Source organism: Lytechinus pictus, chromosome 2 (genome assembly GCF_037042905.1).
Source record: "Lytechinus pictus isolate F3 Inbred chromosome 2, Lp3.0, whole genome shotgun sequence".
NCBI classification, from domain to species: Eukaryota; Metazoa; Echinodermata; class Echinoidea; order Temnopleuroida; family Toxopneustidae; genus Lytechinus; species Lytechinus pictus.
The window spans coordinates 17,973,874-17,998,548 of record NC_087246.1 but is presented as its reverse complement, the minus strand read 5'-3'; the positions used below and the strand labels follow the sequence as shown (position 1 = coordinate 17,998,548).

Here is a 24,675-nt window from a genome sequence, read left to right as displayed (position 1 = left end):
TGCTCACTGAAGCATGACATAAAATACGTCCGTAACATTCACTAAGAGGCATGGGCGGAAATCCCAGGGGGGACGTGTCCCCCCTACTCAAAATAGTAGGGGGGACACAATATCAAATGTCCCCCTACTATTTTTTGTCTTTTATGATGGTAAGAAATGCATCATTCTAAATCGAAATAAAACATGTATTTTGGGACGAATTGGGACGAGATAACCGTACTTTTGGGATGATAACCTTTTTTTTGCTTGTCAAATTTTCCCGCCCTTGTCCCAATAGGCGGATCTAGGGGGCCGAGGGCCCCCCCCCCCCTATTGGCGGAGCAAAAAAGAAAAAAGGGAAAGAAAGAAGGAAGGAAAAAGGAGATAAAAAAGAGGAGGAAAAGAAGAGAAGGACGACGAGTGCATAAATTAGATGAGGGGAAGACTTGGAAAATAAAAAGAATCTTTCGTGCCTATAGGTCTCACGCGCGTAAAACATTCCCCATAGACTTGTGTGTTAAAATGGCACTTAAAGGAGAATGAAACCCTTGAAACTAGCTGAATCCATATCAAAGAGAAAAATCAAAGAAACATATTGTTGAAAGTTTGAGGAAGATTGAATGAATAATAAGAAAGTTATGAGCATTTGAATATTGAGATCACTAGTGCCATGTAGATCCTCCCATCGGCAATGCGACCAAGATCTGTGATATCACACACGTACAACTCCCTCATTACTTTAGTACTTATTTCACTTATATTCTCACTTTTATAGAGTCTATCACAAGGTTAGGTGTTTTCTTTATGAGATGACAAGTACAGAGGTTTCACAACATTATATCATTGATGAATCGTTTGTCATATGATTAGAATGAGCAAAAAGAGATGTTTTGGGGTATATTTTCAGTGTCCGAATGGGAGAGTTGTACGTGTGTGACATCACAGATCTTGGTCGCATTGCCAATGGAGGATCTCCATAACATTAGTGATCTCGACATTCAAATGCTCATAACTCTTTTATTGCTAGTCCTATTTTACTCAAAGTTTTGTTGATCTTATTCTTTGATTTTTCTGCTTTCACAAAAGCTAACTTGCTCCAAGAGTTTCATTCTCCTTTAAGAAAAATTCATAACAAATAAATGTGAAATTAGAGGGTCGAATGTTTACTACCTTTGGATAGGATATATATCTGACATTCCATATCTGACCAGAGAAGGGTATTGTAGCCAGCTCATTTTAAAAATAAATCGCCATTTATGAAGATAACTATGATGGGATCAAATTCATCAACTGAAACAGTAAAATAGCCCCAATTCTTCCGCCAGTCAAAAAATAGTTCCAAATCATTGATATATCTTCCCAATTTGGGCAAAGGAAGTTCAGTAGTTACCATTTCTAGAATCAGTGTTAGATTTTGAATCATATTCATACACTTTTGTCAATCAGCAATATCAAATTTAAAAAATTCGAATGGGTTGGGTCGAACGAATATCTTTAGCCCTCCTGATGTAATTAGGCTCATGGCACCACTATATAAAATTTTCGCTCGCGCTTCGCGCTCGCATTGCCTGTTAGGTGATTTACATATCTTGTTCAATATGGAGCTCAAATATCAAGTTTGTAAGTCAATATACAAAACATATTTCACCTCGAAAATCGAACTTTCATTATTTTGTGTGATTTACAAATTGATTTTTAAAAAGTGCTCTGTAAAAATGCCAGTTTAATGGTTTGAATAATTTTATCAACATTTGCTGCTTGCGCTGCGCACTCGCAAATTTTGATTTATCAGGTACCTATTATTTTCGTGTATTCCATAAAGTTTTCAAAATATCCCTTTTCAGGTCTGATTGTCAAGACGTATCAGATAGCGCTGCACGCTGGCATTTTGATTGGCGAGTTATGTATGTTTCAATATTGATTATGCAACAAACTACTTAAAATCCCCTTTACATGACAGTTTATCAAAAAGTTTAGCTCGCGATTTGCGCTCGCATTAATGGTTAAAAATGTATTAACTGATGCATCCTATTCATAATTACAAAAGTGAAATGTCCAGTTTTTTTATGCCATAATATCATCAGATTTCGCGCCCTCATTAGGCATTAATAAATATGCTATTGATTTAATAGTTAAATTGTCCCTTTTGTTTCATCTCGCGCTTAGCAAGAGGAAAAGGAAGATAGTCATCATTTTCATTACATGTCATAAAGATGTCCCGGTCCTATGTCAAAACTCAAAGTAATAATAATGTAAATTTTAGCTCTTTTGTTTAAGTGCAAACCATATCCATCTTACAATTTTCCTACAAACTGCTTGAAATATAAAGCTGTAATTGACTCTTTTTTTCAGATCGGAATATCAAAGTTTCATGATTTTCATGATTAAAGATGTATTTAGAATGCCTAGATTCTAGGTCTAAATATGAAACACGCGCGCGCATGTTTATTCAAATACTCAACTTGTTCTCTATTTAAATCATTATCCAGTTTCAGATCACAATATCAAAAATTTTCTGCTAGCGCTTTGTGGTCGCATTATCAATGTAGGAAGACCCCCTATAACTCATCCTTTTCATGATTTACAAAACATTGATTTTGATTGATTTATTTTATTTAAACACGGTAAAAAGCCCTCGATCAGCATATGGCTGTTTACAAAACATGAACAGAGTGGCCCATTTTTAGGTCTAAATCTCGATTTTTTTTCTGCTCGCGCTTCGCGCTCGCATCAATTGTTGAATTATATAGCTACCCTGTTCACGATTACAAAAATTGATTAAAATTTTCCATTCTTTCTTTAGAAATTTTCAAAAATTTTCAGCTCGCGCTTGCATTTTTTTATTGTTGAAATATGTAACGCCTTCATGGCTAAGTGCAAGCAGTCCTTAACAGGTAGGCCTACCTTTTCAACACGTACCAGTTCAAATCGTATATAAAAATTTTCTGCTCGCGCTTTGCGCTCGCATTATTAATACTCATCCTTTTCATGATTTACAAAACATGAATAGAGTGTCTAGTTCAGTATATATTATAGGACTAAATCTCGAAATTTTCCGCTCGCGCTTCGCGCTCGCATCAATTGTCTACTTATATACCTATTCTGCTCGAGTTACAAAAAGCGCTTAGAATTTATATTCTTTAGGTGAAAATGTAAAAAAAAATCAGGTCGCGCTCCGCGCTCGCATTATTTGATTGTTTAATGTTAACTGCACGCAGTCTTTAATAGGTATCTTTTCCATCAGTTCATTTCTGCTCGCGCTTTGCGTTCGTAGTATTTTTTTTTAGGATAACAAACATTGCCCACAATGTTCCAATTTTAGGAAAAAATACATAAAATTTCCAAAAAATTAGCTCGCGCTCGCATCATATAAATAAGGATTATGATATTATACATGTATATGAATTTATGAGAATAAAGCTAAGAAGTGACTAATGAGGACTACCCCTTCAAAGAAACAAACAAATCATCTTCGAGCTGCCGATCGGGGAAAATATGGCTGAAACAAATTTCCGCCCCCCCCCCTCCTATTGGCGAAGGCTGGATCCGCCCCTGTGTCCCCCCTACCTTTTGGGAGAGATTTCCGCCCCTGCTAAGAGGGTAGCTCAAAAAATTACATACACGCTCATGTAAAAATATATTTAAAATTCTCAGTGGTTCGGAAATTATGGATGTTTGTTTAAGGGGGACTTACTTTTTTTGTTGTGTATATGAGAAACGAGTTCCTATCAGTTTCAAAGGTAAACCAAGTCTCAGTGGCACCAGGCGCTATCAATCCTGGATTATATACGTTTTGTAAAAAAAACGCAAAATCTTATTTATGAAGACGAGTTTGATATACTGACCTAAAAAGGGAGACGTTTTCAAGAATGTTTGTAGGAATTCAAAACATGGGATGCGTATCTCAGTAAAAAAAAATGAAGAAAAAAGGTAAAATAACGCGAGCGCGAAGTAGCGGCGGATTTGTTAAATACTGACCCGAAAATGTACAGTTTGACAATGTAGAAAAAATCGTAAGATACCTCATTCACTATCAGCGCGGATTCGAACAGGAATTTCTATACTGACCTGAAATAAGGTGATATTTCAAGGAATGTTGGAAGGATTACGTGAAGACCACTTTAAAAACAATACGAAAGCGCAGCGAATACGAATGAATAGGAATTCACGTACAGGATGCGTATCTCACTACAGAAATAATGCGAACACGAAACGCGGCGAACTGAAATTGTGATATATACCTGGAAAAATTAACATTTTGAGGAATGTGTGTAAGAATTAATGAAGTGGATACGTATCTCAAAATAATGCGAAGGAGCAGCGCGAGCTATAAGTTTTGATATTCAGATCTGGAATATATGTAGGCAGGATGCGTGTATTTCACAGCAGAAATAATGCGAGCGCGAAAAGCGAGCTGAAATTTTGTTATACGTGTATACAGACCCGAAAAGGGAAAGTTTAAATGCACTATTTGACATGAAGGGAAATTGAAGAGGATACGTATCTCACTAAATAAACAATGGGAGCACGAACTGCTTATTTTTTATGGATATTTAAACCTATATAAGCACTTTTTGTACTCATGAACAGGATGCGTATCTCAATGAAAGCTCGAAGCGAACCAAGACATTATTTTCAAAATGTGACCTGACATTTTTGTATTTCCTAATTCTTCCTTGCGCTTTATTCCATTCACTTTTCTTGCACCTCATTTCATTCCCTTTCCTTTTCTTTCTCTTACTAGTCCAGGATAGGCCCCATAGAAAATTGACCAAACCTTGTTTTTTCATATATACAATATTTTTTGATGGTTTCTGGTCAATTATTACGAATCTGAATGATGCCACTCGTGTAACCTTGAGCATTTTCCGCAAATTGGCAAAATCCAATATGGCCGCCAAAATATGCAAATTACCCATAAAAATCATAAAATTGCCTGCACATTGGTTATAAAATGTATGTATTTGTGTTGCAGGAGTGAAATACTCTCTGAAAAAAACGATTTTTGCCAAAAAAATATTTTCTAGATATTCAAAATGGCCGCCATAGACCCCTGTATTCCATATTATGTACAATATCAATGGAGAAAACTAAATTTCACAAAAGTGAGCACTAAATGCAAGTAATTGTGAGTTTTAGTGAAATAGTGGACGAAAACATGATTGCTAACGAAATGTATCATTTGTTATGTCATGTATGTAATAAAAGATGCATTTTAATATTCAAAAAGCCACCAAATGCCCTGACAGTATGATGTACACTGTTAATGGGGACAAAATAAATTCACAAGAGTGAGTACTAAAATGCATAGTACTATAGTATTAAGATATGCGAGTGGAATACTGGCTAGAAACATAGTTTTTAACGAAATATGAAAGCAATATATGTGATAAATATTGCTTTTTGACATTCAAAATGGCCGCCATAGGCCCATTATACATTATGCACTATGCGATTGAAGATATTAATTTTCACAAAAGTAGGAACTATAAAATATATGTAATTGTGATCACCGAGTAAAATGATGTATGAAAACATACTTTCTAACGAAACATATAATTTATTTTGTCATGCATGAGATAAATGCTGTATTGTGAAATTCAAAATGGCCCCTATAGGCCCTCACAGTATTATCTACAAAATGTAAATGGGGACATGTAATTTTGTAAGAAATTTGATACACTTGACTATGAAATCCATAAAATCCTGTTGTATGATAAAACATTATTTGATAACATGATTTTTTATGAAATAAAGCATTTCTTCTGCCATGTAAGTGATAAATACTGTATTTTCACATTCAAAATAGCTGATACAAGCCCTAACTGAATTATGTTACATACGTATAGGAATCTACTTTTTACAAGAGTGAGAATCATAAAATACATGTAACTGTGATGTATGAGTAATAATATTGTCTTAAACATGATTTATAATAAATACATCACATATTGGTCATGGAGGTAATAAATGCTGCACTTTGAAATTCAAAATGGCTGCCATAGGTCCTGAAAGTATCATGTACATTGTAATTTGGGACATATAATTTTGACAGAATTTGGCTTTGCTTGACTAGAAGTATTGCATATAATTGTGATGTAAGAGTGAAATATTGTCTAAAACCATGGTTCCTGACGAGGTATATCATATCTGGTGCATTTAAGGTGATAAATGCTGCATTCTGAAATGGAAAATGGCCACCATGGGCCCTTATTGTATTGTACAATTTGAATGAGGACAGATCATTTTCACAAAAGGGCATATGGCGGCCATTTAGAATTTCAAATATAACATTTATTACCTAAACTTTAGATGATATGATATTTTTCGTCAGTAATCATGTTTTCAGACAATATTTCACTCATACAACACCATTTAGTCAAGCAAAGCCAAAATCTGTTAAAATCATTTGCCCCCTTTCACATTGTACATAATACTGTTGGGGCCTGTTGCGGCCATTTTGACTTTCAAAATACAGTATTTATCACCTACTTGGCAGAAGAAATGATATATCTTGTTGGAAATTATGATTTCAGACAACATTTTACTCATAGATCGCAATTACGTGCATTTATGGTGCTCACTCGTGTGAAAATTTATTTCCTAGTTCGCATTGTACATAATCCAATCAATGTCTATGGCGGCCATTTTGAAAGTAAAAATACAATATTAAACACAAACTGTAAACCTGAATGATATATTTCGTTAAAAATTATGTTTTTAGACAGTATCCCATTTATTCATCACAAATAAATGCACTTCAGTGTTCACTCTTGTGATTTCTTTGGTGCTCTTTCTCATTGTACATAATACTGTTAGGGCCTTTGGCGGCCATTTTGAATATCAAAATACAGCATTTATCACATACATGGCATATTAAATAATATATTTCGTTAGCAATGTGTTTTAGTCAGTATTCCACTCGTTTCTCTCAATAATATATGCACTATAGTGCTCACTCTTGCGATTTTTGTTGGCCCCTTTGCCATAAAAATAATATATATATCATGTTAGCATTGATGATTTTCATATATTACTTCGTCCATAGATCACAATTACTTGCAGTTTAGTGATCATATTTGTGAAAAAATAATTTTCCCTATTCATATTGTACATAATAGGGTATACAGAGGTCTGTGGCGGCCATTTTGAATACCAAGAAAATGTTTTTTTGTTAAAATTTTTTTTTTTTTCAGAGAGTAAGGCACTCCTGCAACACAATTACATACATTCTATAACCAATTTGCTGGCAATTTTATGATTTTCATGGGTAATATGCATATTTTGCCAACGAGTGGCATCATTCAGATTCGTAATCAGCACCCTCGAATTGACAAGAAACCATAAAAAAATATTGTATTTATGAAAAAAACAAGGTTATGCCTCTTCTATCCTGGACTAATATGTATTAGTACTATAGTCAAGAAAAGAATCATGCAAGCTACGTTCCTTGAAGCTGGTTATATTATATCGAGGCGGTTTACAATAAGACAGAACAGAAAATAAGTTTTAACCAGGCGTGAATTCAGCTTTCGCCATATGGGGGGGGGGGGGTAATTTTTTAAATCTATATTTTCCCGATTGGAAATATCATGTATTTTGTCCTGAAAATTGAACATTCTGGGCAATGTTTGTGCTTCTGAACAAGATGTGTAAATATATAATTGAGCATCTTCTTACATCCATAATGCGAGCGCGAAGCGCGAGCAGAATTTTTTTTTTAAATCTGAAACTGAATATTTTAAACATGTTTAACTCTTAACATGCCATACACACTACTAACCCAACGCCACAGTGCTGGACCAGGACCAGCTGGTATCTCAATAAACATGCGTGCGCGTGTTTCGGACTTAGACCTAGAATGTGGGCATTCTAAATTCCAGGGTTTTTGTAATCATGGAATTTAATAATGCAAGTGCGAAGCGCGAGCTGAAAATATTTGATATTCCGATATGAAAAGGGTCAATATTTTTATTTAAGCACTATTACAAGAATGTGTAGAAAAATTGTGAAGTGCATATGGACCCCACTTAATAAATGATGCGAGCGCAAAACGCGAGATAAATTTTTTCCATTATTTTGACCTAGGACCAGGACATTCTAAGGACACTTTTCCATAATTATGAAAATGATGATTATCTTCCTATTCCTCTTCCTAAGCACGAGATGAAACTTGTCAATATTTCATTCCGAAAAAGGGAAATTTTTATTATTAGGATTTCATGAAAATTATCTTATTTATGCCCAATGAAGGCATTGAGAGCTCGAAATTCGTTCGATATTCAGACCATAAAACGGACATTGTACAGAGCACTTTTTTTAAAAGCAATTCGCAAATCTGACAAAATGAAAGCTCAATGTCCGAGCTGAAATATGTCTTGTACATTGACTTCAAAACTTGATATTTGAAGCTCCATATCAGCATATTGAGCAAGATATGTATATCATCGAACGAGAATTGTATACAGTGACAGGAAAGATTTTTTTTATTTATTTTTACCAAGTCTTCCACTGTCTTCCTCTTATTTTTCCTACTCTCTTTTTTCCCCCTCCTCACTTTCCTTTTTCCTTTGCGCTTTCCCCCTTTTTAATTTGTTTTTGCTCCGCCAATAGGGGGGGGGGGGGGGCACCTACCTGGATTTGCCTGTGTATAAATTAAAGTAAAAAAGAAAAACCTATTCCATTATGCACATATTCGAAGCTTTCATCTCAGTAACTAAATTTTCCTTTTAGTTACCCGCTACTCGTTCATAGTGCACGTTAACTCCTTAGGCCAACAGCGACACTTTGGCAAGCGGATTTCTTATTGATCTGAGCCTCATGCTTCTACACGTATTTCCCCCTCTGTTCATGATCAACTGAAAATCCACCCTGCATTGAAAGACCTTCTAAAAGAGCACGATTTATTCAATTCAAAGTTTCTGCTATACTGAGTTTCAAATAGGCATTCATGATCGGATCCAAGATATGTATAATCACCAATCGATAGGTTCTAAAACCTTACATTCGATCATCTGGCATAATACTTTCCAGATGCCAATAGACTACTGCCATGCTCCACACCAACATTTAGTGGTTGTGTCCCGTTATTTGGTGGCCCGACATTAAATAACCCAGATTCATTAACACAAAAATAATATACAGAATCTGTAGAACGGAATTGACGAACGTATATGGATATTATGAGCATTTCCCCCTTGCTCGTCGCAAATGGAACTCCATCCCACAATCTCTTCGCGAAATCATGAGACAATTTAAAGCTTTACTCAAGACTCGAACTTTCCCGCAAGCAAGATCATATTTGAATGCGAACTTTTTAAAAGGGTATGGCGCCTTGCAATGTGGCGGCATGCAAATGCTCTTTGTACTGAGCGTTGCACGGCGTGCGCCTGCAATCCAACCCACATGAGGGGAAGGGATCGAGTTACGAAATGTAGGCAGAGATCAAGGCTCTCCGATAACTGGGTAACGTCTTTCGGATATAGAGATGTCAAAGGTCCCAGACCTAAATAATCATATCTGATACATGTCTAGAAAAATATAATTACACACACCCACCCACACACACAATGATCGATGCCTATCATCATCATCATCATCAAGCACTCACCGATGCTATGGCAGGCCTGACTCCTTACTAGGCTGTAAATCATCTCCGGGCGAATCCAGAGAAAACCCACTTTCAGAACAGAGATACAGACCGGAATTGGAGGTTGAGATGGTGTGGAAAATGGTTGGAACACACCAGCAAGCCAATCTACCTCGGCGTCACCCTCGACCGTTCCATTAAAAGAACATGTTGCCAAGACAAAGTCTGAAGTCAAAGCAAGGAACAGCATCTTGAAGATCTAAGCTTGCCAACACGAAATGGGGAGCACATGCAAAAGCTATCCGGACGACAGCTCTTGCAGTATGCTACTCAACTGCTAAGTATGCAGCCCCCGTCTGGTGTAAATCATCCCATGCTGCAAAGATTGATCCAGTCTTGAACGCTGCCTGCAGAGTAGATGATCTTTACCTATATACTGTGTGGCATTGCCCCTCCACACATCAGAAGAGAGGTGTCAGCACAGGTGGAAAAAATCAAGCGGGAAGGTAACCCTCTTCATCCTCTCTCTAACTCTGAACCTGCCAAAAGAGAATCACATCTAGACGTAGCTTCCTTAAATCGACTGAATCCCTCGATGGCTCTGCTCACAAACAAAGGGTTACCCTATGGTCGACCACCTCCAGTCTGTGACGCACAAGCTCCCCTACGGACCTAGCGAATCACTCCCTCCAGGTTCAAGTGCGGAACGGCCAACCTGGCTATGTCTTGGTCGCCTACGGTCCGGAACAGGACGGTGCAAAGTCCTTATGCAGAAATGAGGCTACAGCACGGATGGAGACACGTCTGCCTGCGACTGTGGGGGAATCAGACGCTGCAACACCTTTTTAGTCTGCCCCCTCCTCAGAGCCATGCACTGTCAAAGATCTGGAGTCTTTTAAACCCGATGCCAGATATTTTACCCTCCACTGGTCAGGACTTGTGTAGTGACCCGAGATGAATCACCATCATGAATGTGCCGTTTAGAGTCAAATGCTAATATTAGAAGTTATGTTATAATTACAAGTCACATCCAGTCAACTGCGACAATGACCGGCCAATTAAAGTCTTGGCGCTCTGAATAAGACCTAAGAGCAGAGCAACAGTTTACAAGGACAAAAGCCATAGCACCATAGAGTATACCTCACTCCTTGTGCTGGATAAACGCATCTCCTTCCCCTCACAATAACGGAGCTTCTATACGAAATTTAGTATGAAGCACCTTTTTCACTCACATAGAGAGGATAACCCACAGGATAAATTACGTGCGTTTGACAAAATGCATGTCAAGATATGCCCATTTGAAAGAAACGGGGTAAAATGACATGCTCACCAATTGGCTAATGCCGTATTGAAATAGACGTGCAATATGGGCAAGCACATCCTTGCTGGAGCATTCTATATTACCCCATCTAATAAACATCAAATAGACACATTTATAGAAGAAACAACCATCCACTACACCTCTGTTTATACGACTTGCTCATCCTATTCCTAGCATGCGTTGACTTCCACAGCTCTCAAGGTCCGCTAGAGCTTGCCCCAAATCTGCTTCTACTTTAGGTTTCGTTTCTTGGTTGACCGTCTGGTGTCGATATCGCCTTATTCAATCTGGTTATGGAACTCCAAGCCGGATGGACTAGCCAACATCACCTTTATAGATCTAACTCTATTCAAGAAAGATGAACAGCTAGAATATCATACTTCGCTGACAGGAGGAGCATGGACGTTTAGCTGCACATAGCAAGTTTGCAGATTTTTATTTAGAAGACACTGTACAAATACTACACCAGACTATAAAGCAAGGCACCTAAAGGTGGACTGCATTTAATATAATAATCAGACGTTGTACCGTACGTTAACCCGCCGATGCTCAACGTATCACTAAAATTTAAGCTTGCATCCATTTCATTTGATGCAAGCTATACTGCTGATACTCCTTTCAAATCATTCTGCAAAACAGGTTCTCCAAGAATGCTTCTCCACGGGGCTTCGGTTGACGCTAACTTGTCCTGGGTGTTGATATGCTCATGATTTCCATTCTTTACCTGGTGGACAGTTTCGTGCATGTGGAGCCTTCTTAAATCCGTAGGCCTTCATTCTCTTGGAGAGATGTACTCCTCGCATATCAAGTTCATTTCGATTCTTAAATTCTACAAACACGCCTAAATAACTCATCATTTATGTTTACGCCATGGATACATTTTGAGTGATAAACTACACTATATGTAAATGTCTGTACTGAAATTTAAACAGAGAACTTAACTACGTACATAACTGCTTTTCATTTTGACAATTTACGAATTAAAGATAAGCAATGAATCAATAGAATTGATATTCGTGATGTACAACATTAAGTTATTATATATATGATCAGTGAAAAAAATATTAATTGCAACAAAACGAAGCGATGAACACTATATAACTCATTCAGAGGGGGTATATGCTGGTCCATATACATAAATGAAAATGGCTAAACCAACAGATTTAACACAAATAAATATATATAAAATGTGCAACATATAGAGAGTTAGGATAATCACATTCAGGAGTCGAGACAATCATAATTTTTTTTACACACAGGTATACACAAGTTGAATTCATCCTCATAAAAAAATGAATTTCTGAACTCTAAACAGATTTAGAGGGTATTCATATTAGGGAAAAACTATATGATAGTGATACATATTATGGTAATCTAGAGGGTAATTCATTGAACTGGTCTTCAATAAACCAAAACCAAATTACAAGATATGTTCAAGGAATTCAAGAATGCAAAAAGCCATTCATTTGACATATTAGATTGTGAATACACAATTCGGACAATTGCTTTTAATGTGTCATTTCCTTCATTGGGGCGCAATCCAGTATGTCACTCCGGACAAAGATTGTCAGTGTTCGGTGAAACATGAAAGTAATTGTTTTACCTTCTATCATATCATTCCATGGCCAATGGAGTAATACCTCTACGCACTGATATAACTTTAACAAAAGAGATAACACAAAGTGCAATAGATATAAAAGTAGCATAACCAGTATGTTGATCTGCGTGGTCAACCTGCAGGGGTGCTAATTCTGTTTTGAGTATAAAAGACCAAGCCCATCTCTCACACACACAAACACACTCAGACAGCATTCTTTTCCCACTTTAAAGGCTTACAAGCCAGTGGTTGCACCATGGGTATATGGGGGAGGGTAGAAAGAAGACCTAGAGTTGACGTAATCACTCATAATTGCAATAATAATAATATATGTCCAATTATAAAGCGCAGTTACTATGCATATACTCCATTGCACTTCAATATCACGACTGCAGCTGGGCCGCCAAATAGGCGCTAAAGTTAAGGTATAAATTCTACCGGTTACCCATCCACCTCACCGGGGTCGAGTGCATCACAACATAGATCAAAGTTCTTGCTAACGGAAAATACGCATGGCAGGAATCCAAACCCACTACCATCCTACCAAGAAAAGTAACATGAGTAACATGATAAAATCAATATAAAGAATTAAAGATATCATTTGATACCTGTTTCATTTTTCTTCCTCTTTTCATGGCTAGAATTCCGTCATTTTGTCTTATTTTTCACCACTGGAGAATCATTAGGGGCGGCGGTCGGTCCCAGCAATGCCCCTGTCTCATAATGCATCTCTGCATCTCGTCACATAACACAATTTGAACTGCAATATTATTCTAAACATCACACTTATCCAGCTTATTATGTGCATGAACTACAGGCGTAATTACATGACTGATGTTTACCAGTGCAAACGCGCTCGCATGCAGGCCTTCTCATTCTTATTTGGTACTGATTTATATGGCTACTTTATGAAATTTTGTGCTATACACTTTAAAAAAAAAATTATGCAAAGACACAGTAACGCACATATGATTCCCATTGATTTTTTTCTGTCATCCGGTGGACTTTATCTCTCCTTTTTTTGTAGAAACGAAGCTGTAAGTTCGATGCATGAACTTCGTACCAAAGACGCACTGAAAGTGAGGGCATTTCTTTGACCAAGGGACGCAACCATGGAGATTCGAACCAAGGAGCTTCAAAATGCAGCTGCATCTTAATTAGAATATCAAGGTATTTAGAATAACAAATGCCATGCCTGTTTATTACTTCATTGACAAATGAGCTAAATCCATAGCTTTCATGTTGGCCCATGTTGGCTGAATACGCCATTACAATGTCAAAATAAATATGCCCCCTCGTTCATATTAAACGCCGATTATTATACCCCAACCGTTAATGTCAATCTATACACACAGGATTTAATTACAAATATTGCGTTTTAGTTTATAAATTGATTTTCATCTTCATATAACTTACCGTCATACCATTTACCCTACTCGACATGTTGTTATCAACCTATTTTACCTGCCTAAATCAAAAACTTGAAAACAAATAAAACGTTCTTTCTCTTATATTGGAACCAAACTTTTCAACTCCCTACCGCTTTATATTCAGACATCCCTTCCCTCCAAATCTTCAAAATACGCCTCGGTTAATACCAGACCTCTTTGAACAAATTCCTTATGATATCTAAATGACCACTGTCTTATATTCTATTTTTCAGGTACTTGTAATGTGTTACTTTGTGTTAATATACTATTTTCAGTAACCAATTGCAAAACCATTTCCTCAAGCCTAATTCTTCACTGGAGAAAGTCATTGTTGTAAATAAATTTTTCCTTGTGTCAATGAGGACTATACTTTCAAAGTTATGAAACCATTTTATGTTCAACGTGGGGGAGGGATGGGTGTTTTTACGGACATTTGGATGGTGCTGGCCAATCAGCCTATATACGTTCTCCTTTTTAGATTATTTACCTGTGTACACATCCATACGACTTGCTTCTGCGTCCCTGAAAAGAAAGAAAAGTCATTGCATGTGACGGTATCGTAAGAAATTTTCTAGTACCAAGTTTAAAGAGGGTATCTCACCGAGTGGCGAATGAAGCGAATTTGGGATTTTGACAGATAGAAAAATGTATCAAACTGTTCCTTATAGGTGTCAGTTAATTCTTTTAGCAATTTCTGTCACAGAGAAATTATGAACATAATACATAATTCATTCAAATTTTCCTTGCGAATATACTTTTCCCAGGCACAGATACTGGCGTTTGTGAAAAAGTCGTATAAGCAATTGTCTCGCTTAAAAAAAGGCAAATGCTAGTAATAGAAGTATCTACATGGGTCCCACATAAAATCGACCTACTGCGAAAACTGTGCGTTGAACGTTTGCGAACAGAATTATCATTGTCCGTTTTAAAACAGCACACAAAAACAATTTTTTTTGATGCAGCAAACATTCGCGATGCGTTTGCAATACTTTTTTTTTTGCGAATCCGAAAGGAATATATCACGACTGGTTACATTTTACATCTAAAATCAATTGCACTTACATACACTAAATACACAAAAGAAATTTTATTGCTTCTATACATGAACTTATAGTTGCTGTATCTAGAAGCCATGAACTTCATATTGCTGTATTCAGAACCAATTTTATTGCTTCTATGTAAATGAGCTTAATTGCTATATAGGCTACTTCAAGAGGGTGTGCCAGGAACGATGTTTTGCCAGAACGAACCTGAAAATAAAACATTGTACTATATTACATGTATTTCCCGGTCTTCTTTCCTTTGGGTCAAATCAATGTCTGATTCATTATTATAATTCAGTTAAATAACCATTAACAACTTTTACCTGGCATTGTCAAGAAGTTCTGCAAGAGCTCCAAATAAAAACTCGTGAGTTGTTCTGAAAAGATAAAGAAAGTACTTGAAAATCACTTCATCCAAAGAATTAATAGTTGACAAACATGTTTCATGACAGATCACTTCCACCTGAATATACAAGTAGTTCTTATTCTTACCCCTAAAATATATGCAGATGTATTACAAAATCTCATGTAACCCTTAATTTTCTCTTAACGGCTATATAGTTTTCCGATTCAAATTCCCTTCCGACTTCTAGCCCTATTTGATAGAGTCAGATTGCGATGGTCGTAAAAAGTGGTTTGCCCATCCTTCAAGATTTACAACATACATACATGTATGTATATTCGTGAGAATCGGATGTCTCTGTATAATTCTACATAAGCCTATCCCGACATGCATCAAAGATGGAGGACCTAACCGACCTACACTCAGATTTAATACAGATTGCATTCAACACAGTAGTGCTTCATTAATACTTTCGGGAAATTATTCTTCATACAGTCATATTTCCGTTATCGATCAATTACAATAACAAACATAATTAGTAGGTCCCATAAACTGACCCTAAACACGTGTTTTGATATCCAACAATGATTGTTCATGTCGATGTTTACAATTTCTGAAGATTGCAATTCATTTCTGTGCAGGCATGGTGGGTCAAAATACCGATACTAATATGAAAATTAGTTCATGATTTGGGTGAAGAAAAGGATTCCTTTATACATATTGGTGTCAAAATAAAGATAATCCATTCCAAATTCAGAGCTCGATAGACTTAGAGGGCTGACAAATCTAATAATCAAATTAAACCTAACGTAAAATGTTAACTCTTCATCTATCCATTGATATCATTTACGACATACAACTGAAAATGGGTGAAATGGGTAAATAAATATGCTTCACACTTAAGTTACAGTCACGAAAAGCAGCACATTCAGGCTTGTGCATAATCATTTACATATATCACGTATGGTCTCTTCAAAGCAACCATTTTTATTTTAGATTAAGGAATCATTCAACTGGGACAACAGTAAAAGTTGCCAACATTTTGGGGGAATAAATTTGTTAACTTTAACAGTGATTTATCAAGTTGTTAATATTTAAAGTCAATTCAGGAAAATGAAATTGTTGAAAAAAATGGATTACTTTTCTACTCACTGCGCAGTTGAACATATCTTTAACCCCCCCCCCCCTTTTAATAACTTGACCTTGACAAATTTAAATATCTTCTAAATGGTTCCTGTTCCCCACACTGAACCCGATTTTCTCAACAACAACAAATGCAGTAGAATGAGTGGATAATCCTGCTCTTCTAGAGTCTTAACGTGTGAACGAGTTTATGAGACGAAGGCATATATCAATTCGCAATTATAACATGCTGCAAACGAGCAGTAAACCACCAAGGTGATTTTCAAATTCACTGACATACATGTAAGCATATTATCCTTTACATTATCAATTTTATCAAATCCACTTAAAAGAGTAATGAAGTATTCATAATCATTAATTGACAGTAGCCCAAATATTAGTCAATGTGCCAAAAGTGGATACAAGAAAAACAACAAACTTTCCGATTCTAATATATATGCCATGTCTTACTTTCTTCGAATTTGAATACCACAGGACGCTATATGTCGGGAAAACTTATGCAACATTTACATTTAAGTGTTGTGCTCATCCCAATGAAAAACGGGAAAGGTAATTCCTCATTCGAGAAAAATATATGAGCTTCATTATCTGCGAATAGGCTTACAAATATCTGTTATCAACATTAATCAGGATTGTCATCTCTTATTTTAGTATTATCTCACTGTCACACGTGGATACAAATTCAAAATGTATAGAAAATTTGGTTTGGCCTTGGTCTTCATATATATCTAGGCATAATCATGCGTTCAATTACTATGTGTTCAATATCATGTTCTTTGTTTTCCCCCATAGAGAAGGGCGGCACCGAAGTGACCGAACATCAAATGAACAGCAGGATTGTTCGGGTTTCAGAGCTCAATCATAAGATAAGAAAATGATAATACCTATATAGGCTATGTCACATATTCAATACTATATCAATACCTAATCAAGACTTGTACAGGAAGTATATACAGGAAACTGTATGTTAACCATTTATAACTTTTTTTGAAAGTATTACTCATTCTTCTTCCAGCTAAACCTCTGACGCACTATCATTTTTATGGGTTTCTTATTCACTACATTACCCCTTCTCACTACCTGGCCCATTCCCCAATTCACTAAGTTTTATGACGTACATATTCATTTTGGTCATTGGCTCAAGGCTGACCAACAGCTGTAGTCTTGACCGGACTTACAAAAAGGGTTCTGAACTACATCAGTTCGCAGAGTTATCTACATCTAGAGTGTAGTCATCAAGTTATCATCTTCAATAAATGTACATGTATATAAATATGAACCAGGGGCCGTGGAACCGGGTGGGGGCTGGGTGGGCTTCAGGCCTTCAGCCCCCACTTTTTTCCCTAAACTGTGTTACAAAAACGCAAAAATGACCATCTGATTGTGTTTTTTGCATGGCCAGCCCTCCCCCCTTCAAAACCGTTCCGCGGCCCTGAGAAAATATTGTGTTGCTTCTTCTTAACAATCGATCCAACGATAATCACATGGGTACACTGGTTTAAAACCTTTGTGGTATAGGCTTCATAATTTTAGAACTCGACCCGAGGCATAATAGTACTAGTGAAAATTCAACGCACGAATTAAAATCTATTTAAAAAAAAAGGGATAGATTGATCTTTGACCAAATCCAAACTCCCAAACTCAGTTATTACTGAGAACTTGTGGGACTGGCCAATACGTCTACTTACCCCAAATTAATCAACCTTAACCGATTTGTTTCTTCAATATATATATTCATATACTGTACTTCTTTGGTAATTGTACAAAAAGTAGCAATCAAGCTGTGGCGTAATGAGCCACAAATTTTGAGAGGCACATGGTGCCAGAAAATAAGTCTCGATTCAAAATGAAAATCCAATATTTTGAATTTTTGATAGAATTTAAACAATATTTGGAAAATAACATCATATCGCACCCTCTTACTTTCCTTTTTATTTTCCTCAAGTAAATTAATATAACATCATTTCACACCCGTTTTCTTTCCTTTTCTTTCTTTTGTCCTGAACATATTCTTCTTTTTTCTTCTTGATCATTCGCCAAGCGCATCCCCCTTGCACTCACGGTCATAGCTAGTTAGCGGGGGGGGGGGGCAGAAGTATTGAAAACTTACTAAAATACTTAGGCCTACATTTTTAATTGAAAATTTTCACCAAATTCACCATAAGTATGCACGAAGTACTTCATTTTCACTTTACAAATGCAAAAAGCGCCCCAATGAAACTCGGTCGCTTCGCTCGATCCTGCCTCCCTTGATTCAAAAGTCTGTACATCCAGCCCCCTCAAGTAAGAAATTTCTGCATACAGCCATGCCCTGTGACACATTTCAGACAGCTAAGTAGGACATAGTGGCGAGACAAGTAAGTGCCACTCATTGTAGGTACCCAGCAATAGGAATTATCAAAAAAGAGAAACCTTTCATCCAACTTATGTTAAAATCCAAATGAAGACCCAGTGTCAGAGGTCCTGACCTATAGCTGCAGGCCTATGACCGCATCATTAAAATAAGGTACCAAATATAGCTAAGCTCAGTGTAGGCCTATAGGCAATATACGGATAATAATACAGTCAGTATCAACTCTAAATTATTTGATTCGATCTATTCTCCTAGCTAACATTGTTATAAAAGTGTCATAGTGCAGGTCAATATAAATTGCTCAGGAATGTAAAAATGGACCTGATGGGGTCCTCAAAATTCTGTTCTGGGTCTAAACCAACTTCACCGAAAGGAGAAGTTCGCCAACTGCAATTACCTTTGCCCAAGAAATTTAGGTCAAACATGCCTATAAGTCATGTATCCTACAAAATGAACTCACGAGTTTGTATGCAGATACTCGAAGGTTAAGCCAGCACGACTCAGAGAGTTGTATGCTGTGGTTGCCATATCGTACGCCAGTTCCTTTTCTGATGCAATTTAGGCTTTGTCTGCTTACACGTGATTGCCACCGCGTGACAAATCCTTTCTGAGTATGACACGTCTTGGTCTTATTTCTTTTTATGCTGAACAATACATGGCCTGATGCCAAGATATACGGAGAATCTGTGAAGGAAAAAAATCGGCAGATCAGAGTTGCGTTTATTCTGAAGCAGAATACAATGTGTTTTCAATATTCCCTCTCACTGCAGTGTAATTGCTCTCTAAAAGATCATCCGATTGCCCGGTCCGATTGGGAGTACGCCAGAATTCAAACAGGGTCATCAGGTGTGTTGAACAGCGGGTATACAAGTAGGGTCCTGTTGGTCTCGAGTGGAATCACCTTTAAAAACAAGTTTTGGATACTTCTGAACCCATCTCAGAGCTGTACATAAAGATATGTCGTGTGTTTTCAGTTCAGTCTACTGAGATTTCTCTAACTTATGATTCTCAAGCCATTCTCCTAATATATGGAGATGATATAAATAGGCCTATAACTATGATCAACGAGTGACTTCCCGGCCGGTGACGTTCTCAAAATTCCACAACGAAATAAAGCATGGGACGTGCCGTTGATGTAAGTCGGTCTACAGTGAAAAGCGTGTAGATCTCACACGATCATCTAACTTCACATGCGTTGAGAATTACCGTATGCCAAAGACAGTGCAAAGTCCACACGTGGCGAAGTGCAGTTACGTCGAAGTTGACATGCAACCCGGTGAAGATTTTCCTTCTCATCAAGTCGACTGCATTGCTGGTAAACTGTGAAATGTCTAACTGACATGCAGGGTGAAACGGAAATCAGAACTAGATATATGCCACGCTTGTACTGCATGCAACTCAGCTCCAACTTTCAACATGGCGTCAGATGAAATAAGGTCAAGATGAGTGTCAGCTAGTCACGCATCCCCATACATTCACCGACATTTTTAAAGGAACTCAATTTTGTCCAATCACGTACGCCAGCACGCCCATCCAAATGTATTAATGTTCTTCCGCGAGACAATAATTAAAAACCAAGTGTTTTATATATAAACAATGTTGAAAACAGCCACAGACCATTATAAACCACCCTGTCATTGGTTTTCGAAAAATGATGAATAATTATGTCACAAAGTCACGTTGATTATGTCTTATTTTCCAAGTATTAATTGTTTGCGCAATGTTTTGCCTGTATAGCTTTCGCTGTTAACCGGTCATCGGACAAAGGTGAGGTGATACTCAAGCAAGTGCGACAAATGCGAGCTGAAGTGATCCGACTGTTTTGGTACGTAAAACGCTCATTTAAACGTATACAGTGTTTTAATAGGATAAAAAATGATTCTGTCATTAATTTTGCAAGGGAATCTTTACATTTGGTCATTGCTGCCCCGAGAAAATCTCGTGAATGTAAACCGACATTACTACACGGTGTAGCCAAGGCAAAGTTCTTCCGTTCACGATCACTCGCAGTGCATGCATACAGTTGCACGGTACACATACAACGTCTGTGATTTCTCATGCGATTGGGGTGGTGTCCGGGTTTACACGACCTCAAGTTCTATCGTAATTCACAAAATCTTTGGATTAAATAACACAAATAATTGTCGCGATTCGATCTAAGTAATAATGTCCGACATGTCTGATAGCAATTTATTCAACATTACTTGCAGAATTGACGTCTTGACCATTACAATCTGTTTACTGTTTCGACATTGTGAGCGTGCAAAATTACCAAACGTTGTCGCTGCCAATGCACACTCGGCCCTCGCTAAATAGCCAACTAGCATTGCAGTGCACCTGAGCTCGTGGTGTGTCTGCTACACAGAACTATTCGACGTGGAAAATGAACATGATTTGCAGTTATTATGATCTGGAATAATGCAGATTGCGATTGAGGCTGACTAACTTATATCATAATTAAAGGCTGGGGTGCTCAGATTTTAGACAGATGAGTCTCTATTAAAATAGTACTATTAGTATCAAAATTGAACCATTGAAAAATTACCCCAAAAATATGAATACTCTCATGATCTGTCATTTCATTGTTAATGTTATTCTACATGAATTTGTCCTGATGGCTACTCAAAAATACTGTACATGGACCTACATACAGATAACTGCCTAAATCAATTATCTTGGGACCACCAAAACATGTTTGACCTAAGGAGAAATTTGTCATATTAATAACACTTCTTTTGCTTAATGTAGTCTCCAAAATTGTCTTGACTTTTGTAATGAAGGTTGACCTATGCAGAGTTGACTGCCATGCCATGGCATTCATTGGCCTACTAGCTACTGCAATTTTTTTCCCTTTACTTTCAACGTCCTGTTGTATATTTCCATAATTCCTGTGTCTTGTTTTTTTTTCTATTACAGGAATGTGCCAAACTTAAAAGACTTCCCTGGGAAAACATGGCCTATGAATAGCATCTCATCAGTCTCCAAACTCGCCACATTAACTAATACAACTGTGCCCGAGTTGATACATGTATAAACATGGTTCAGGTCTATAAAAGGAATATAGAAGCTATTTGAACATAAGTTCAGCAGTTCAGACCATTAGCATACTGTACATGTAACTTATACGTACATATGTTTTTGTGTGCACTCTTCCTGGGTGCATTAATTACATAATTTCATTCCAAATCACGTGGCGCAATTTCTTCCACAATTTAAACACAAACATTACAAGAACTGAATTGAATTTCCATTGTTCCCTGCTTCACATATTCTGTTTTGCAAAATTTCTTTCTGAACATAGTTCCATGGATTTACTCTGGCCGAGTTGATATTATTACAGTTTTCATTATTTAAATCAGAGTGATGTGCTTATAATGTAAGTTACAAAGTTACTTGAGGCTTTCCGAAATTCCAAGAACACTTTTAAAATCATTCACAGCTCTTGCTTGTCATAAAAATTGGTAAGTGTATTTTTATTGCAAAAACGTGCAGTAGAATATGAAATTGTGATAAACATAGACATATACCTTCAGAATTTAAGGTGGTTCCTGTACTACCTGTAGAGTATTGGCCATATGATGTAAACAAATTGTGCCTGTCTCGAGGGACTTCAGGTTCCACAAAGAGCATCCTTTGACTTATTTCAGTGCCATAACATGTAGTTTCCCATAAATGTACAAAGAAAAGTATATTTTTAGATGTAAAAATTGAGTTTTAGTTTCTTGCAAAGTAGCAAACACTGCACCTTAGTAGATTATGCAAGTAGTGCAGATCCTTAGCAATATGTTCCAATATTGTAACATTAACTTATTTGAATGTGAATGATTAATAAAATGTCAAAATACGTTAACATAATTTTCATCTGTCCATATGTAGTACATAGTATAGTAGTGACAGTCATTTGGGGGAAACAAAGGACGGTAATTTTTACACTCTCTCTGAAAAAGAATTATTAAAGTATGAAATTCAGGTGAGGTATGCCTTCAGTTTCTCAATGATTTGACCTAATTTATTTTCACTTGCAATAGTGGCAAAAAATTCGATTATTTTTTGCACACCTGTAATATATATTATGAATTTCTTTAGTTTTTTGTTTGAGTATATAGAAAATATATCTTTGTAGTTTTTCATCAGTTTTAAAGTAAATTGAGTAAGAGTTGGTCTTCAGGATGATAAAACAGTTGAGATTATTTTTCTTTTGTGTTGGCATGATGACTCACAAGTTCATTAATGGAGGCTGTGACATATATTTGTTTAAAAGCTAACATTACAAAGGTTTTATTAAAAAAACACTAATCTTTGATTTATGTTGTATATAGTATAATAGTGTTCATATGGATACACAGGAAGAAAAAAAACCCAATCGAGATATGTGTGCCGAAAAATCATGCATTTAGTACATCTCCTTACTAGAAGTTTTAGAACACAGATGTTTCCATTAATATATATTTCACTTTATGTGAAGCACTAAATAATAATTTTCGGGTGTAAATTTTCAGGACTTTATTTTGATACTCCTCACAGACTCAATTGAGAAATGGGACCGTAAAGTTCAGGGCCCTGTCTTACAAAGAGTTACAATTGATCCAATCAACCACAACTATGGAAAGCCAGCAACGTCAACAAATAAATGACATGTTTGTTCAAAATATTTTCTAGATGTGTATATTTTTATAGTTTTCTTCAAAAAAAATTAGTGTGCATCTCTTTGTTTACAAGGACATTGTGCAAATTTCCTGAAGAAGAAATAATGGCAAAAGTTGATGGATTTCCATATACTTCAGATTGATCAGATCAATAGTAACTCTTTGTAAGTCGGGGCCGTAATTTGGTCATTATGTTAAGCTATGCCTTTAACTTTTAAAAAGAATCTACCAAGAATTTCATACACTTGTATGCTAGCTCTGTAGGCAAATGTATGGGAAGCTAAAAGATGTAATTTTTGTTTACATGGCAGGTTCTTACTTTTACTATTTGTTTCCGTGATTTTATGGTGAAGAAAAGAATTATTCCAAGCTGGTATGATTTGAGTTTAAAGTGAGCAGGTAAATTGAGCCTGCAATGTTAAACTTGTGCAACACTTTTCTCTCTATATACAGGTCATAATTTTCTAAGAATTTCATTTAGCATACTGTAATCACAATAAACTGGTTTTCAACATGAAAAGTTTGATTCTATCGTCTCATATTTGTCAAAAAGTTCAAGGGATATTGCTGCTAGTACAAAGGCAGTACATGTATTTGGCTTAACTTTAAAAAATGAATTTGAATAAAATAACTCATCCCCAAGAATATTTTGGTAATACTCCTTGGAGTTTAGTACATGTATGGAGCTAGAATTGCATGCTTTTCTTAGATATAAGTTCTTTTGACTGTTTTTGTTATTGGTGATTCATCATGCATGTTTAGCCTATACACAGTACAATAAATCTACATACTGTGTTCTGTTGTGAGCAGATAAACAAGATAACTTTCTGTTGCAAATAATTATTTCATATTGCTCTGTTATATGTATTACATTGTTCTTTGTGTTATTCAATTGTATCATTTGATCATATATTTGAAGTAGGCTTATAGGTGTGATATTGACTTATGACAAATTCTACGACATTCATAGCAACTAGGCTTAATAGCAACAATTTTTTCAAGATTTCTGTGTGTTCTTGGAGTTGCAGGTAGGCCTCGTTTGTATATTTAATGTGCCAGTTTTGAACATGTTTAAGTACAAGTGTGGGAAGGTAGAGTTAAAGGACATCTGCCCCCCCCCCCCTATTGTTTTTATTTTGGTAAGGTTTCTCCCATGGATTTGTATTTAGTGGGGCTCTCTGCGAATGATGTACTCCTGCGAAATTTTCATATGGGAATCATATACAGAAGA

At 36.5% G+C, this 24,675-nt stretch overlaps 2 long non-coding RNA genes across 3 annotated transcripts in view; one reads left to right on the top strand and one right to left on the bottom strand.

Annotated features, from left to right (window-relative positions):
* The window catches only part of LOC129254658 (uncharacterized), a 35,404-nt gene extending 11,099 nt beyond the window's left edge, over window positions 1-24,305 (top strand). Inside the window, exons 2-4 of one of the 2 annotated variants that reach the window (XR_010296174.1) lie at window positions 13,514-13,656; window positions 20,536-20,623; window positions 21,715-24,305. This is a non-coding gene — a long non-coding RNA (uncharacterized LOC129254658). Of the gene's footprint in view, window positions 1-13,513; window positions 13,657-19,444; window positions 20,235-20,535; window positions 20,624-21,714 lie in introns of those variants that run through there. The other variant, XR_010296173.1, reaches the window with a different exon arrangement.
* LOC129274514 (uncharacterized) lies at window positions 11,292-21,084 on the bottom strand. Its single transcript, XR_008585899.2, has 4 exons — window positions 19,259-21,084; window positions 15,283-15,336; window positions 13,911-14,438; window positions 11,292-13,498 (listed from the first exon to the last, which is right to left on the bottom strand). It is a non-coding gene; the product is annotated as an uncharacterized LOC129274514 (long non-coding RNA).
* Window positions 24,306-24,675: the final 370 nt, after the last annotated feature.